The 12,916-nt window shown below is 44.3% G+C and overlaps 4 non-coding genes and 2 pseudogenes across 4 annotated transcripts; all 6 read left to right on the forward strand.

Moving 5' to 3' along the window:
* Nucleotides 1-836: 836 nt before the first annotated feature.
* LOC141236791 (U2 spliceosomal RNA) lies at nt 837-928 on the forward strand (annotated as a pseudogene).
* A 789-nt stretch (nt 929-1,717) lies between these two features.
* LOC141236719 (U2 spliceosomal RNA) lies at nt 1,718-1,901 on the forward strand. The gene has a single exon (XR_012302368.1). It is a non-coding gene; the product is annotated as a U2 spliceosomal RNA (small nuclear RNA).
* A 1,114-nt stretch (nt 1,902-3,015) lies between these two features.
* On the forward strand, nt 3,016-3,206 carry LOC141236584 (U2 spliceosomal RNA). The gene has a single exon (XR_012302238.1). It is a non-coding gene; the product is annotated as a U2 spliceosomal RNA (small nuclear RNA).
* Nucleotides 3,207-4,320: 1,114 nt separating this feature from the next.
* Nucleotides 4,321-4,511, forward strand: LOC141236586 (U2 spliceosomal RNA). The gene has a single exon (XR_012302239.1). It is a non-coding gene; the product is annotated as a U2 spliceosomal RNA (small nuclear RNA).
* A 6,825-nt stretch (nt 4,512-11,336) lies between these two features.
* Nucleotides 11,337-11,509, forward strand: LOC141236735 (U2 spliceosomal RNA; annotated as a pseudogene).
* A 1,115-nt stretch (nt 11,510-12,624) lies between these two features.
* LOC141236587 (U2 spliceosomal RNA) lies at nt 12,625-12,815 on the forward strand. Its single transcript, XR_012302240.1, has one exon. It is a non-coding gene; the product is annotated as a U2 spliceosomal RNA (small nuclear RNA).
* The last annotated feature ends 101 nt before the right edge of the window (nt 12,816-12,916 follow it).

Below are 12,916 nucleotides of genomic sequence, written 5' to 3' on the forward strand. Positions count from 1 at the left end.
TTTTGGAGCTTTCACCTAAATAACTACAGGTGGTGAGATAAGCTGCACAATATAATTGACCTTTCAGTATATTGTTGCACACACACCATCTATTTAGCAAATGCCCTTGTTATCAACAGCAGCCTTTTAAACTCACCTGAGCTAACAGGTATGTGCGCTGGTTACTCTGCTGCGCTTAAAATTTCTTTTTTGGTTTGCTACAATGCCTTTTCTGAAACGTTGTCTCCTTCTGCTGGAACACTGACTTCTTTCATTTAATGCCTGCAGACTATAAAAGAGAACCCAACCCAAAAAGTTTGGTTGATTAGTCTGTGGCATTCTGTTAAACTGTTGCTTATGGCGGTCTCTGTGAGCTTCTCAGCGACATTCAGCCAGCCAGGTATCCTGCCTGCAGTAGATGGAATGTGGCAATGGAACGCTGCTGCGCGTGTCATAATAGGCTCTGAGCCTTTATATACCTGTGCACAGCAGCAGCCACCTTCAGTCTGCTGCTGGACAGCCAGCAGCAGCAGGAGAGGTATGTAATCAGGAGCCCTCCTGCTAAGGGTAGACAGCTGCTCGTTCCACCCCACCCCCCGCCTTAATTGGTTCTCCTCCCTTCCAACGGTGTTGAGGCGGGTGGGAACAGCAGGGGGTGAAGGTGCTGTGTTTAAAGAGGTGGAGTTATGCAGATCTAAAACGCGTGGATTGCAGCAGCAGCAAGCCGAAAAGTGCAGGCATGTAAGGGATCTAGAGGTTGACAACATGTCTTCTTAACGGGAGTCCAGGAGCTCATCTCCACAAATGGACTTTTCAGGATCCTTGGGTGGCTCCGTAGTTTGAAACCAATTCTGGTTATCGCTTCTCGGCCTTTTGGCTAAGATCAAGTGTAGTATCTTTCGAAAAGGCGGTTTTGGATGTTGGCCGCCCTAGTAGATTGATACATTATGCACACTGGGGTTTAGGCGCTTGTTAGTACGCCAGGTGGCTAATATAGTCATCTGGTGGAAAGCATGGCCCCCCAGGATCGACGCCATTGGGCCGGGGAAGATCGAAAGCCCGAAGTGTGAAGTGCCCCAGGAGTGGTGACCCTGGGGTGCCTTAACTCACTGGGATTGGGAACCCCACTTGAGTTTATGGCACATTTGCACAAGCACTTTAAATTTTCTTTCTTCGCACACACCCTTATTCCGGGCCTTCTGGCCTTAGGATGGGGAATTTTTCAATTCCCGGTCGAAGGTCCGGGCAGTATTATACTGTGAAACCTTCACTATTTATTTAATTTCTTTGTCACTGTGTGTCCACTTATTCACGTGTGTCACGTCCTACTAGGATTTTGTCGGGATGCGGTTCCCTTACGGGTTCCTCTCTTGGCAGGTCTAGGGGGGGAGTGTGTGGCCATCAGGTTCCGCTCCCCCCTGAACCCCCCTGGCTCTCCTCTTTCGGGAGGAGAGCGTTGTTGGCTCCCCTCTTCCGGGAGGGGAGCACAGTCTTTGGCTCCCAGTGCCTTGCTCGGGTGAGAACTCGGGCAGGTGCTGGGGGTAAGATTGGGTCGCCTCTGGCTCCGGCTGGAGGTGGCTATTTGTCCCTGTTCCTCGCTGTGGCCTTCTGGCTCGGAGGGACGGGGAATGGTTTGGGGGACCCTTCTCCTTTTGGAGAGGGTTTCAAGAAGACCAGCATCCTAGTGCACTTTTTTTGTGGCACTTGTCACTTTTTTAAGCGCACTCGGGTTTTGTACACGAATTCGGGCTTTCGATAAAAAAAAAAAATCTGTTCTTATCAGTTTAATATCTGATACGTCCCCTATCTGGGGACCATATATTAAATGGATTTTTAGAACAGGGAGATGGAAAAAGAGCTTGCTCTGTCCACTCCACGCATTGACCTGGTATTGCAGTATCTCCAGGACCGGTGCACCCCTTCTTTAATGCAGTTTCTAAAATCAGAAAGAATTGAATTCAATGTTTTTTGTTCATTTTGCTTGTTTGTCGGATTTTGGGATGGACTCTTTGGCTTTGCTTTTCTTCTCCTCATTGGATTTTTCATGTTCAAAGTTGCAGAAGCCAGATTACAAGGTCATTTTGGTTCAACTTCAGCAACTGTGCATTGCATTGCCATGTAATGTGATGCAATGCTATCTTTCTAGCTCTCCCTTTTTACTTCCTTTTGGATAAACAGACATATTAGGCAAGCATTTTGGAGCTTTCACCTAAATAACTACAGGTGGTGAGATAAGCTGCACAATATAATTGACCTTTCAGTATATTGTTGCACACACACCATCTATTTAGCAAATGCCCTTGTTATCAACAGCAGCCTTTTAAACTCACCTGAGCTAACAGGTATGTGCGCTGGTTACTCTGCTGCGCTTAAAATTTCTTTTTTGGTTTGCTACAATGCCTTTTCTGAAACGTTGTCTCCTTCTGCTGGAACACTGACTTCTTTCATTTAATGCCTGCAGACTATAAAAGAGAACCCAACCCAAAAAGTTTGGTTGATTAGTCTGTGGCATTCTGTTAAACTGTTGCTTATGGCGGTCTCTGTGAGCTTCTCAGCGACATTCAGCCAGCCAGGTATCCTGCCTGCAGTAGATGGAATGTGGCAATGGAACGCTGCTGCGCGTGTCATAATAGGCTCTGAGCCTTTATATACCTGTGCACAGCAGCAGCCACCTTCAGTCTGCTGCTGGACAGCCAGCAGCAGCAGCAGCAGGAGAGGTATGTAATCAGGAGCCCTCCTGCTAAGGGTAGACAGCTGCTCGTTCCACCCCACCCCCCGCCTTAATTGGTTCTCCTCCATTCCAACGGTGTTGAGGCGGGTGGGAACAGCAGGGGGTGAAGGTGCTGTGTTTAAAGAGGTGGAGTTATGCAGATCTAAAACGCGTGGATTGCAGCAGCAGCAAGCCGAAAAGTGCAGGCATGTAAGGGATCTAGAGGTTGACAACATGTCTTCTTAACGGGAGTCCAGGAGCTCATCTCCACAAATGGACTTTTCAGGATCCTTGGGTGGCTCCGTAGTTTGAAACCAATTCTGGTTATCGCTTCTCGGCCTTTTGGCTAAGATCAAGTGTAGTATCTGTTCTTATCAGTTTAATATCTGATACGTCCCCTATCTGGGGACCATATATTAAATGGATTTTTAGAACAGGGAGATGGAAAAAGAGCTTGCTCTGTCCACTCCACGCATTGACCTGGTATTGCAGTATCTCCAGGACCGGTGCACCCCTTCTTTAATGCAGTTTCTAAAATCAGAAAGAATTGAATTCAATGTTTTTTGTTCATTTTGCTTGTTTGTCGGATTTTGGGATGGACTCTTTGGCTTTGCTTTTCTTCTCCTCATTGGATTTTTCATGTTCAAAGTTGCAGAAGCCAGATTACAAGCTCATTTTGGTTCAACTTCAGCAACTGTGCATTGCATTGCCATGTAATGTGATGCAATGCTATCTTTCTAGCTCTCCCTTTTTACTTCCTTTTGGATAAACAGACATATTAGGCAAGCATTTTGGAGCTTTCACCTAAATAACTACAGGTGGTGAGATAAGCTGCACAATATAATTGACCTTTCAGTATATTGTTGCACACACACCATCTATTTAGCAAATGCCCTTGTTATCAACAGCAGCCTTTTAAACTCACCTGAGCTAACAGGTATGTGCGCTGGTTACTCTGCTGCGCTTAAAATTTCTTTTTTGGTTTGCTACAATGCCTTTTCTGAAACGTTGTCTCCTTCTGCTGGAACACTGACTTCTTTCATTTAATGCCTGCAGACTATAAAAGAGAACCCAACCCAAAAAGTTTGGTTGATTAGTCTGTGGCATTCTGTTAAACTGTTGCTTATGGCGGTCTCTGTGAGCTTCTCAGCGACATTCAGCCAGCCAGGTATCCTGCCTGCAGTAGATGGAATGTGGCAATGGAACGCTGCTGCGCGTGTCATAATAGGCTCTGAGCCTTTATATACCTGTGCACAGCAGCAGCCACCTTCAGTCTGCTGCTGGACAGCCAGCAGCAGCAGCAGCAGGAGAGGTATGTAATCAGGAGCCCTCCTGCTAAGGGTAGACAGCTGCTCGTTCCACCCCACCCCCCGCCTTAATTGGTTCTCCTCCATTCCAACGGTGTTGAGGCGGGTGGGAACAGCAGGGGGTGAAGGTGCTGTGTTTAAAGAGGTGGAGTTATGCAGATCTAAAACGCGTGGATTGCAGCAGCAGCAAGCCGAAAAGTGCAGGCATGTAAGGGATCTAGAGGTTGACAACATGTCTTCTTAACGGGAGTCCAGGAGCTCATCTCCACAAATGGACTTTTCAGGATCCTTGGGTGGCTCCGTAGTTTGAAACCAATTCTGGTTATCGCTTCTCGGCCTTTTGGCTAAGATCAAGTGTAGTATCTGTTCTTATCAGTTTAATATCTGATACGTCCCCTATCTGGGGACCATATATTAAATGGATTTTTAGAACAGGGAGATGGAAAAAGAGCTTGCTCTGTCCACTCCACGCATTGACCTGGTATTGCAGTATCTCCAGGACCGGTGCACCCCTTCTTTAATGCAGTTTCTAAAATCAGAAAGAATTGAATTCAATGTTTTTTGTTCATTTTGCTTGTTTGTCGGATTTTGGGATGGACTCTTTGGCTTTGCTTTTCTTCTCCTCATTGGATTTTTCATGTTCAAAGTTGCAGAAGCCAGATTACAAGCTCATTTTGGTTCAACTTCAGCAACTGTGCATTGCATTGCCATGTAATGTGATGCAATGCTATCTTTCTAGCTCTCCCTTTTTACTTCCTTTTGGATAAACAGACATATTAGGCAAGCATTTTGGAGCTTTCACCTAAATAACTACAGGTGGTGAGATAAGCTGCACAATATAATTGACCTTTCAGTATATTGTTGCACACACACCATCTATTTAGCAAATGCCCTTGTTATCAACAGCAGCCTTTTAAACTCACCTGAGCTAACAGGTATGTGCGCTGGTTACTCTGCTGCGCTTAAAATTTCTTTTTTGGTTTGCTACAATGCCTTTTCTGAAACGTTGTCTCCTTCTGCTGGAACACTGACTTCTTTCATTTAATGCCTGCAGACTATAAAAGAGAACCCAACCCAAAAAGTTTGGTTGATTAGTCTGTGGCATTCTGTTAAACTGTTGCTTATGGCGGTCTCTGTGAGCTTCTCAGCGACATTCAGCCAGCCAGGTATCCTGCCTGCAGTAGATGGAATGTGGCAATGGAACGCTGGCTGCGCGTGTCATAATAGGCTCTGAGCCTTTATATACCTGTGCACAGCAGCAGCCACCTTCAGTCTGCTGCTGGACAGCCAGCAGCAGCAGCAGCAGGAGAGGTATGTAATCAGGAGCCCTCCTGCTAAGGGTAGACAGCTGCTCGTTCCACCCCACCCCCCGCCTTAATTGGTTCTCCTCCCTTCCAACGGTGTTGAGGCGGGTGGGAACAGCAGGGGGTGAAGGTGCTGTGTTTAAAGAGGTGGAGTTATGCAGATCTAAAACGCGTGGATTGCAGCAGCAGCAAGCCGAAAAGTGCAGGCATGTAAGGGATCTAGAGGTTGACAACATGTCTTCTTAACGGGAGTCCAGGAGCTCATCTCCACAAATGGACTTTTCAGGATCCTTGGGTGGCTCCGTAGTTTGAAACCAATTCTGGTTATCGCCTCTCGGCCTTTTGGCTGAGATCAGGTGCAGTGATCTAACGGTTGCTGCCTTGGTCTTGGCTGAGAGGTGCCCGGGGTACCCGGCTCCTTGGCCTGGGGGGATCGTCTCACCTTTTGGTGGGACTTCACCCCCCTGCTGCTATTAGGGAGCTGGCTTAGTCCCCGGGCAACAATTTGCGATCCCCAGGCGAAAGGCCGAGCCCGTGGTGACGGTAAGCCTTTGCCACTTTGGTGAGATGCCTTGTTCATTTCAATTTTCCACTGGCTCCGGCCAGATCAGGAACTCGGTGCGTATCGAGGTTCCAGCAAACCACGTCGGATATGACAACCCCCGTGAGTTCTATGTACAGATTTTGAGAGATCTGTTGAACGTGAAAGATCATGATGTTTACTGCCTGCAGGAGAAGGGGCAGAGTACATATATTCTCACGTTCTCGACCAAGGTTGCCTGCCAGCACTTTTACGAATGCGTTAAGGGCCACCGTAACAGCAAGCTGTTGGACGGAGTGATTTTTACGGGTCTCTATGGCGGAGTTGACGTTCCCCTTGTGGTATACATGTTTAACCCCCATGTGTCCACAGATGATATTGAGCTTTTTCTGAGCAGATATTGTACATCTGTCAGATTTACGGGGAACGTCAAAGGTCGGAGTGGTTTCTGGAATGGGAAACGACGCTTTATGGTACGCTTCAGACTTGACCCTGGGGGTGTAGAAGGCCTTATGCACCCCCCCTCCACAGTGGTGCTGGGAAGAGACCATGGCTACCTCTTCTATGATGGACAACCATTCAGGTGTCGTAGGTGTGGTGACCTTGGTCACATACAGAGCGATTGTAAGAACGAGCGGATGAGTCAGTGCCACAACTGTGGACAATGGGGTCATGCCTCAAAGGACTGTAAGAACAGTAAGACCTGCAGTGAGTGCGGAATGTCTACTCACCTGTTCAGTAATTGTCCGATGCGGACAAGGTCTCGTGGTGGCTCTCGGGCGCCTGCGGCTAGTTCCGCAGGAGTTCCTGCTGATGCCAGCAGGGTCAGCCCGGGTGACCCCAGAAAAAGCTTTGTGGACATTACTAAAGGTCAAAAACAGTCTGACTCAGTCGATGCTCTGTCGGTACCTTTGCGGAAAAACCCGGCCTCTGTAGCCGAGGTCACGCCTTTGCCTACTCCTGCAGGGGTCCAGGTTTCACCTGGTGGGGAGATGGCACCTTCTCAGAGCGGAAATGAGAGGGAACCAAAAAAGAGGCGAAAATCTGGAGCTGTTGGTACCAATCCAGATGTCCATCCAGATACCCCTGCTGATGCCAGCACAGATGTTGGACCAGATGTCTGCCCTGATGCCAGTCCAGACGGATGCCCTGATGCCAATCCAGATGGATGCCCTGATGCCAATCCAGACGGATGCCCTGATGCCAATCCAGATGGATGTCCTGATGCCAACCCAGATGGATGCCCTGATGCCAGTCCAGATGGATGTCCTGATGCCAGTCCAGATGGATGTCCTGGAACCATTCCTGATGGATGTCCTGTTGCCTGCCTGGATGATAGAGGTCGTGCAGTGGTTGGTGAACCTGTTGCTGGTCCTGATGGTCATCCTGCTCCGGAGATGATGTCCCTTGGTGCTCCTGGAGGGTCTGCGGGTATTCCACCTGCTGCAGTGCCTGGTGAGGATCGGGTGGATTCGGAGGATCGGATGGATCTCAGCGCCAGTGGTAAGAGAAGTCGTGAAGAGGCGCAGGAGGAGCATAACCTGCCTCAGATGTCCCGTAAAGTCTTTCTATCTAGTGCTGCAAAAATTCTCAGCCCAGAGGGGACTAACTTAATTGAGGATTTCACGGACTCAGATGAAACGGACAGTTTACGAACTGTGTCATCCCTTCCTTCACCTTCTCTGTCACAAATTATTGATTCAGATTCAGAGTATAATGAATCAATAAAAAACACCTAACATGGCAGAAATCCGTGTTGCCTCACTAAATGTGAGAAGCCTAAAGAGCCCTGTTAGACGGGCTGCTTTGTTTGCTTGGTTAATGACTCTGAACTTTGACATTTTTTTCCTGCAAGAATGCGGTATTGATCACGATTTGTCATACCCCAACTTAAAAATGGACTGGTCAGCAGGACCCTCTATTTGGTCAGGGTCCAATGAAAATAAAGCTGCCGGGGTTGGGATTTTATTCAAATGTCAAAATGTTAATGTTTTATCCATCACTGAAATAGTTCCAGGTCGTGCCTTATCAACTCATGTTATTTTAAATGGTTTTACCTGTCGTCTTATTAATGTTTATGCATCCCCAGAGAAAAATGAGCGTGCTTCCCTTTTTAATGTCATCCCTTTGTTTTTATCAGGTCCGTCCCCGGTGATAGTGGGAGGGGATTTTAACTGTGTCATGTTGGGGGAGGGGAGGAGTGGAGGTGATACTAATGGAAGAACAGACAAAACATCCAGTCTGTTAAAACATTTGACAACGGACCTCAAATTATTAGATGCTTGGAGAAAGTCCTACCCTACTGACCCTGGGCATACATGGAGGGGTAGAGGGATGTCATCTCGTATTGATTTTATTTTTTCCTCTTCTGATGTTTTTAAACCTAGGAATGCTGGTCTAATAGAAAATATTTTTTCTGATCATGTATTACTATACAATGTATTGCAAACTCCACAGGAAGCAAAAGTTGGAAAAGGTATGTGGAAATTGAATGTGCTCTTATTAGAAGACGAACTGGTAAGGGCGGAGTTTTATGCAAAGTATGAGAGTTGGAGAAGACGGAAACACCCAAATCAGAGTATGTTGGGGTGGTGGGAGTGTGTTAAAACCCGTATTAAAGAATTTTTTATTAAAATTGGTAAAAGGAAGGCACGTGAAAAAAGGAAATGTTTTAAAGATTTTAATGTCAGGATGCAAACTCTCCTTAAGCTTAAGGGGTGGGGAGTACCTGGTGTGGATGATGAGATTGCCAAGATCCAGACAGAAATCCAAAAATTCCTGGAACAAAAGGGTAAAGAAATTATATTTAATACCCGTGTGAAATATTTGGAAGAGGGTGAGACCTGCTCAAGGTTTTTCTTTAAAAAAATGAGTGACAAAAAACAAGTGATTACTGAGCTAGAAGGACAATCTTCCACTGAGGGCATTTTAGAGCATACTGCTAATTTTTATAGAGATCTTTTTAGTATTAAAAATGTTGATGAACCTGCTTTTACAGAGAATCTTAATGTTTTATCCCAGTTTTTAAATAAAGATGACCAGATTTTTTTAGCTAAAGAACTTTTACCCAGTGAAATTGAAGAGACCCTTAAGAGTTTTAATAAAGGTAAGGCTCCTGGATCAGATGGCCTTCCTATTGAATTTTATCTTTGCTTTTGGGATCTAATTAAGGAGGATTTTATACAAGTAGTTTGTGAAGCCTCTAAGGCTGATTTATTACCATATTCATGGCGTAAAAGTATGATTACATTAATTTTTAAGAAAGGTGATAAATCAAAGTTGGAGAATTGGAGGCCTATTTCACTATTAAATACAGACTACAAGATTTTAGCTAAAGTTGTTGCTGGTCGTCTTAAAGCAGTTATTAAAAATGTAATTCATCCAGATCAGGTGTGTGGTGTCCCCGGGAGATCAATCTGGGAGCATCTAAACCTAATTCGTGATCTTATCTGGTTTCAAAAAGATAGAAAACAGCCACTAGCTATTTTATCTTTGGATTTTATGAAAGCGTTTGATAGGGTCTCCCACTTTTATCTTTTTAAAGTTATGGGAAAGATGGGGTTCCCTGATTCTTTTATTCAGAAAATTGCGCTTTTATACAAACAGTCATCTGCCCGGATTTTAGTCAATGGTTTTTTAACTAGAGAGGTGGAGCTTCTTTCCGGTGTTAAACAAGGTTGCCCCATGTCCCCACTTTTATTTGTCTGCTCCATTGAGCCACTGTTGTGCCTGCTGCGTCGGGACAAGGTGGTTAGGGGCATTTTTATTCCGGGTGGGGGTGGACAACAAGTTAAAGCCATTGGATATATGGATGACATATCTGTATATGGCACTAGCTCAGCATCTATTAACAGAGCAATTCTAATTACTGAAATTTTTAGTGCTGGGTCTGGGTTTAAGTTGAATATAAATAAATGTGACTGTATGATTATGGGTCAATGGGAGTCAGATCCGCCTAGGGTTCCCACACAAACAGTAGGAATCAAGATCCTGGGTGTCTTGTTTAATCCTGCTAATGATGGTATTGAAAACTGGGATTTGGTTTTGAATAAATTAAATCAGAAGATCTCTTTATGGCAAACTCGAAAACTAACAATGGAGGGCAAGATTCTTGTAATTAAAATGGTTTTGCTTCCTATCATTTTGTATGCCGCTATGGTTTTTCCCCCTAATTCTCTGTATCTTAAAAGACTTATGAAGCCCATGTTTTATTTTCTGTGGGGATCCAAAATGGAGAAATTGAGGAGGGAGGTGGTATGTAAAAGCAAGAAAAATGGGGGTAAAGGGTTCCCTGATTTAAAATTGTTTTTATTTATCAAGTTTTTTGTATTTTGTTGCAAAAGCTTGAATAATGTTGGGGCTTTCTCTTGTTTTCTTAGATATACAACTGGGTTTCTTTTCCGAAAGTTGAACTTCAGTATGACTGTTAATTGTCCTTTTCTCTTATCTCCCCCTAAGCATTACAAGATCTTGGAGAAGGTCATTTCAGAATATGATCTGACCCAAGTTGATCGTCAGCTTTTATTTGATCAACGTAAGTTAACAGTTATTTGTAAGGGACATGAGGAGATGGAGGATGTGTCTAATTTTTCCATCTCCAGGTGCCGCCTGGTGTGGAACAACGTGGCCTGTCCTGCACTTAGCAACTCACAAAAGGATTTAGCTTGGCAGGTTGTTCACCAATGTCTCCCTACGAGAGCTTTTCAGCATCATAGGGGGCTGGTGGCTAGTGCTAGATGTCCCAGAGAAAGATGCGCCCCAAACGAGTCAGTGTTTCATTTACTGTGGGATTGCCCCTACGCACAAGAGCTATGGCAGACGGTGGGCACCCTCCTAAAATGGATATGTGGTATACAAACCCTTAATTGTGACATTATAATATATGGGATAATTAAATGCCCAACCATGAAACAAGCACGAGTCGCATGGCTTATAATAAACTGTTTAAAAGAAGCTTTATGGAAAGTGCGCAATATATTATTGTTTAAACGTGAATTTATTCCTGTCAAAGATTGTATTGGGCTTGCTCTTTGTGAAATGTTTACATACTACCTGAGAGATTGTAAAAAGATGGGAATCAATGAAGCAAAAAAGCTATGGTGTTTGCAAATTTGGAATATGTATTTATTTATGTAAATTATATGCAAAACTGTGTTTTATGCTTTTTATGCTTTTAAGTGCATTTTAATTCTGACTCTGTATTAGTTTTATGTCATATTTTATTCCAGTATTTGTGATTTGTTTCAAATATTGTATCGGATATGTTCTTTGTGAAAAGTTTTCATACTACCTGATTGTAAAAAGATAAAGTTAAAAAGCTATGGTGTTTGCATTTGACATATGTATTTATTTATGCAAATTATATGCAAAACTGTGTTTTATGCTTTTTATGCTTTTATGCGCTTTTTAAATCTGACCTTGTATTTGTTTTATGTCATATTTTATTCAAGTCTTTGTGATTTGTTTGTAATTTATGATGTATGTCTGATTTAAATAAAGCTTGTTTGAAAACGGATCTGTTCTTATCAGTTTAATATCTGATACGTCCCCTATCTGGGGACCATATATTAAATGGATTTTTAGAACAGGGAGATGGAAAAAGAGCTTGCTCTGTCCACTCCACGCATTGACCTGGTATTGCAGTATCTCCAGGACCGGTGCACCCCTTCTTTAATGCAGTTTCTAAAATCAGAAAGAATTGAATTCAATGTTTTTTGTTCATTTTGCTTGTTTGTCGGATTTTGGGATGGACTCTTTGGCTTTGCTTTTCTTCTCCTCATTGGATTTTTCATGTTCAAAGTTGCAGAAGCCAGATTACAAGCTCATTTTGGTTCAACTTCAGCAACTGTGCATTGCATTGCCATGTAATGTGATGCAATGCTATCTTTCTAGCTCTCCCTTTTTACTTCCTTTTGGATAAACAGACATATTAGGCAAGCATTTTGGAGCTTTCACCTAAATAACTACAGGTGGTGAGATAAGCTGCACAATATAATTGACCTTTCAGTATATTGTTGCACACACACCATCTATTTAGCAAATGCCCTTGTTATCAACAGCAGCCTTTTAAACTCACCTGAGCTAACAGGTATGTGCGCTGGTTACTCTGCTGCGCTTAAAATTTCTTTTTTGGTTTGCTACAATGCCTTTTCTGAAACGTTGTCTCCTTCTGCTGGAACACTGACTTCTTTCATTTAATGCCTGCAGACTATAAAAGAGAACCCAACCCAAAAAGTTTGGTTGATTAGTCTGTGGCATTCTGTTAAACTGTTGCTTATGGCGGTCTCTGTGAGCTTCTCAGCGACATTCAGCCAGCCAGGTATCCTGCCTGCAGTAGATGGAATGTGGCAATGGAACGCTGGCTGCGCGTGTCATAATAGGCTCTGAGCCTTTATATACCTGTGCACAGCAGCAGCCACCTTCAGTCTGCTGCTGGAAAGCCAGCAGCAGCAGCAGCAGGAGAGGTATGTAATCAGGAGCCCTCCTGCTAAGGGTAGACAGCTGCTCGTTCCACCCCACCCCCCGCCTTAATTGGTTCTCCTCCCTTCCAACGGTGTTGAGGCGGGTGGGAACAGCAGGGGGTGAAGGTGCTGTGTTTAAAGAGGTGGAGTTATGCAGATCTAAAACGCGTGGATTGCAGCAGCAGCAAGCCGAAAAGTGCAGGCATGTAAGGGATCTAGAGGTTGACAACATGTCTTCTTAACGGGAGTCCAGGAGCTCATCTCCACAAATGGACTTTTCAGGATCCTTGGGTGGCTCCGTAGTTTGAAACCAATTCTGGTTATCGCTTCTCGGCCTTTTGGCTAAGATCAAGTGTAGTATCTGTTCTTATCAGTTTAATATCTGATACGTCCCCTATCTGGGGACCATATATTAAATGGATTTTTAGAACAGGGAGATGGAAAAAGAGCTTGCTCTGTCCACTCCACGCATTGACCTGGTATTGCAGTATCTCCAGGACCGGTGCACCCCTTCTTTAATGCAGTTTCTAAAATCAGAAAGAATTGAATTCAATGTTTTTTGTTCATTTTGCTTGTTTGTCGGATTTTGGGATGGACTCTTTGGCTTTGCTTTT

This window comes from Phyllobates terribilis, unplaced genomic scaffold, assembly GCF_046119375.1.
Source record: "Phyllobates terribilis strain yellow unplaced genomic scaffold, ASM4611937v1 Scaffold_710__1_contigs__length_769263, whole genome shotgun sequence".
Taxonomy (NCBI): domain Eukaryota; kingdom Metazoa; phylum Chordata; class Amphibia; order Anura; family Dendrobatidae; genus Phyllobates; species Phyllobates terribilis.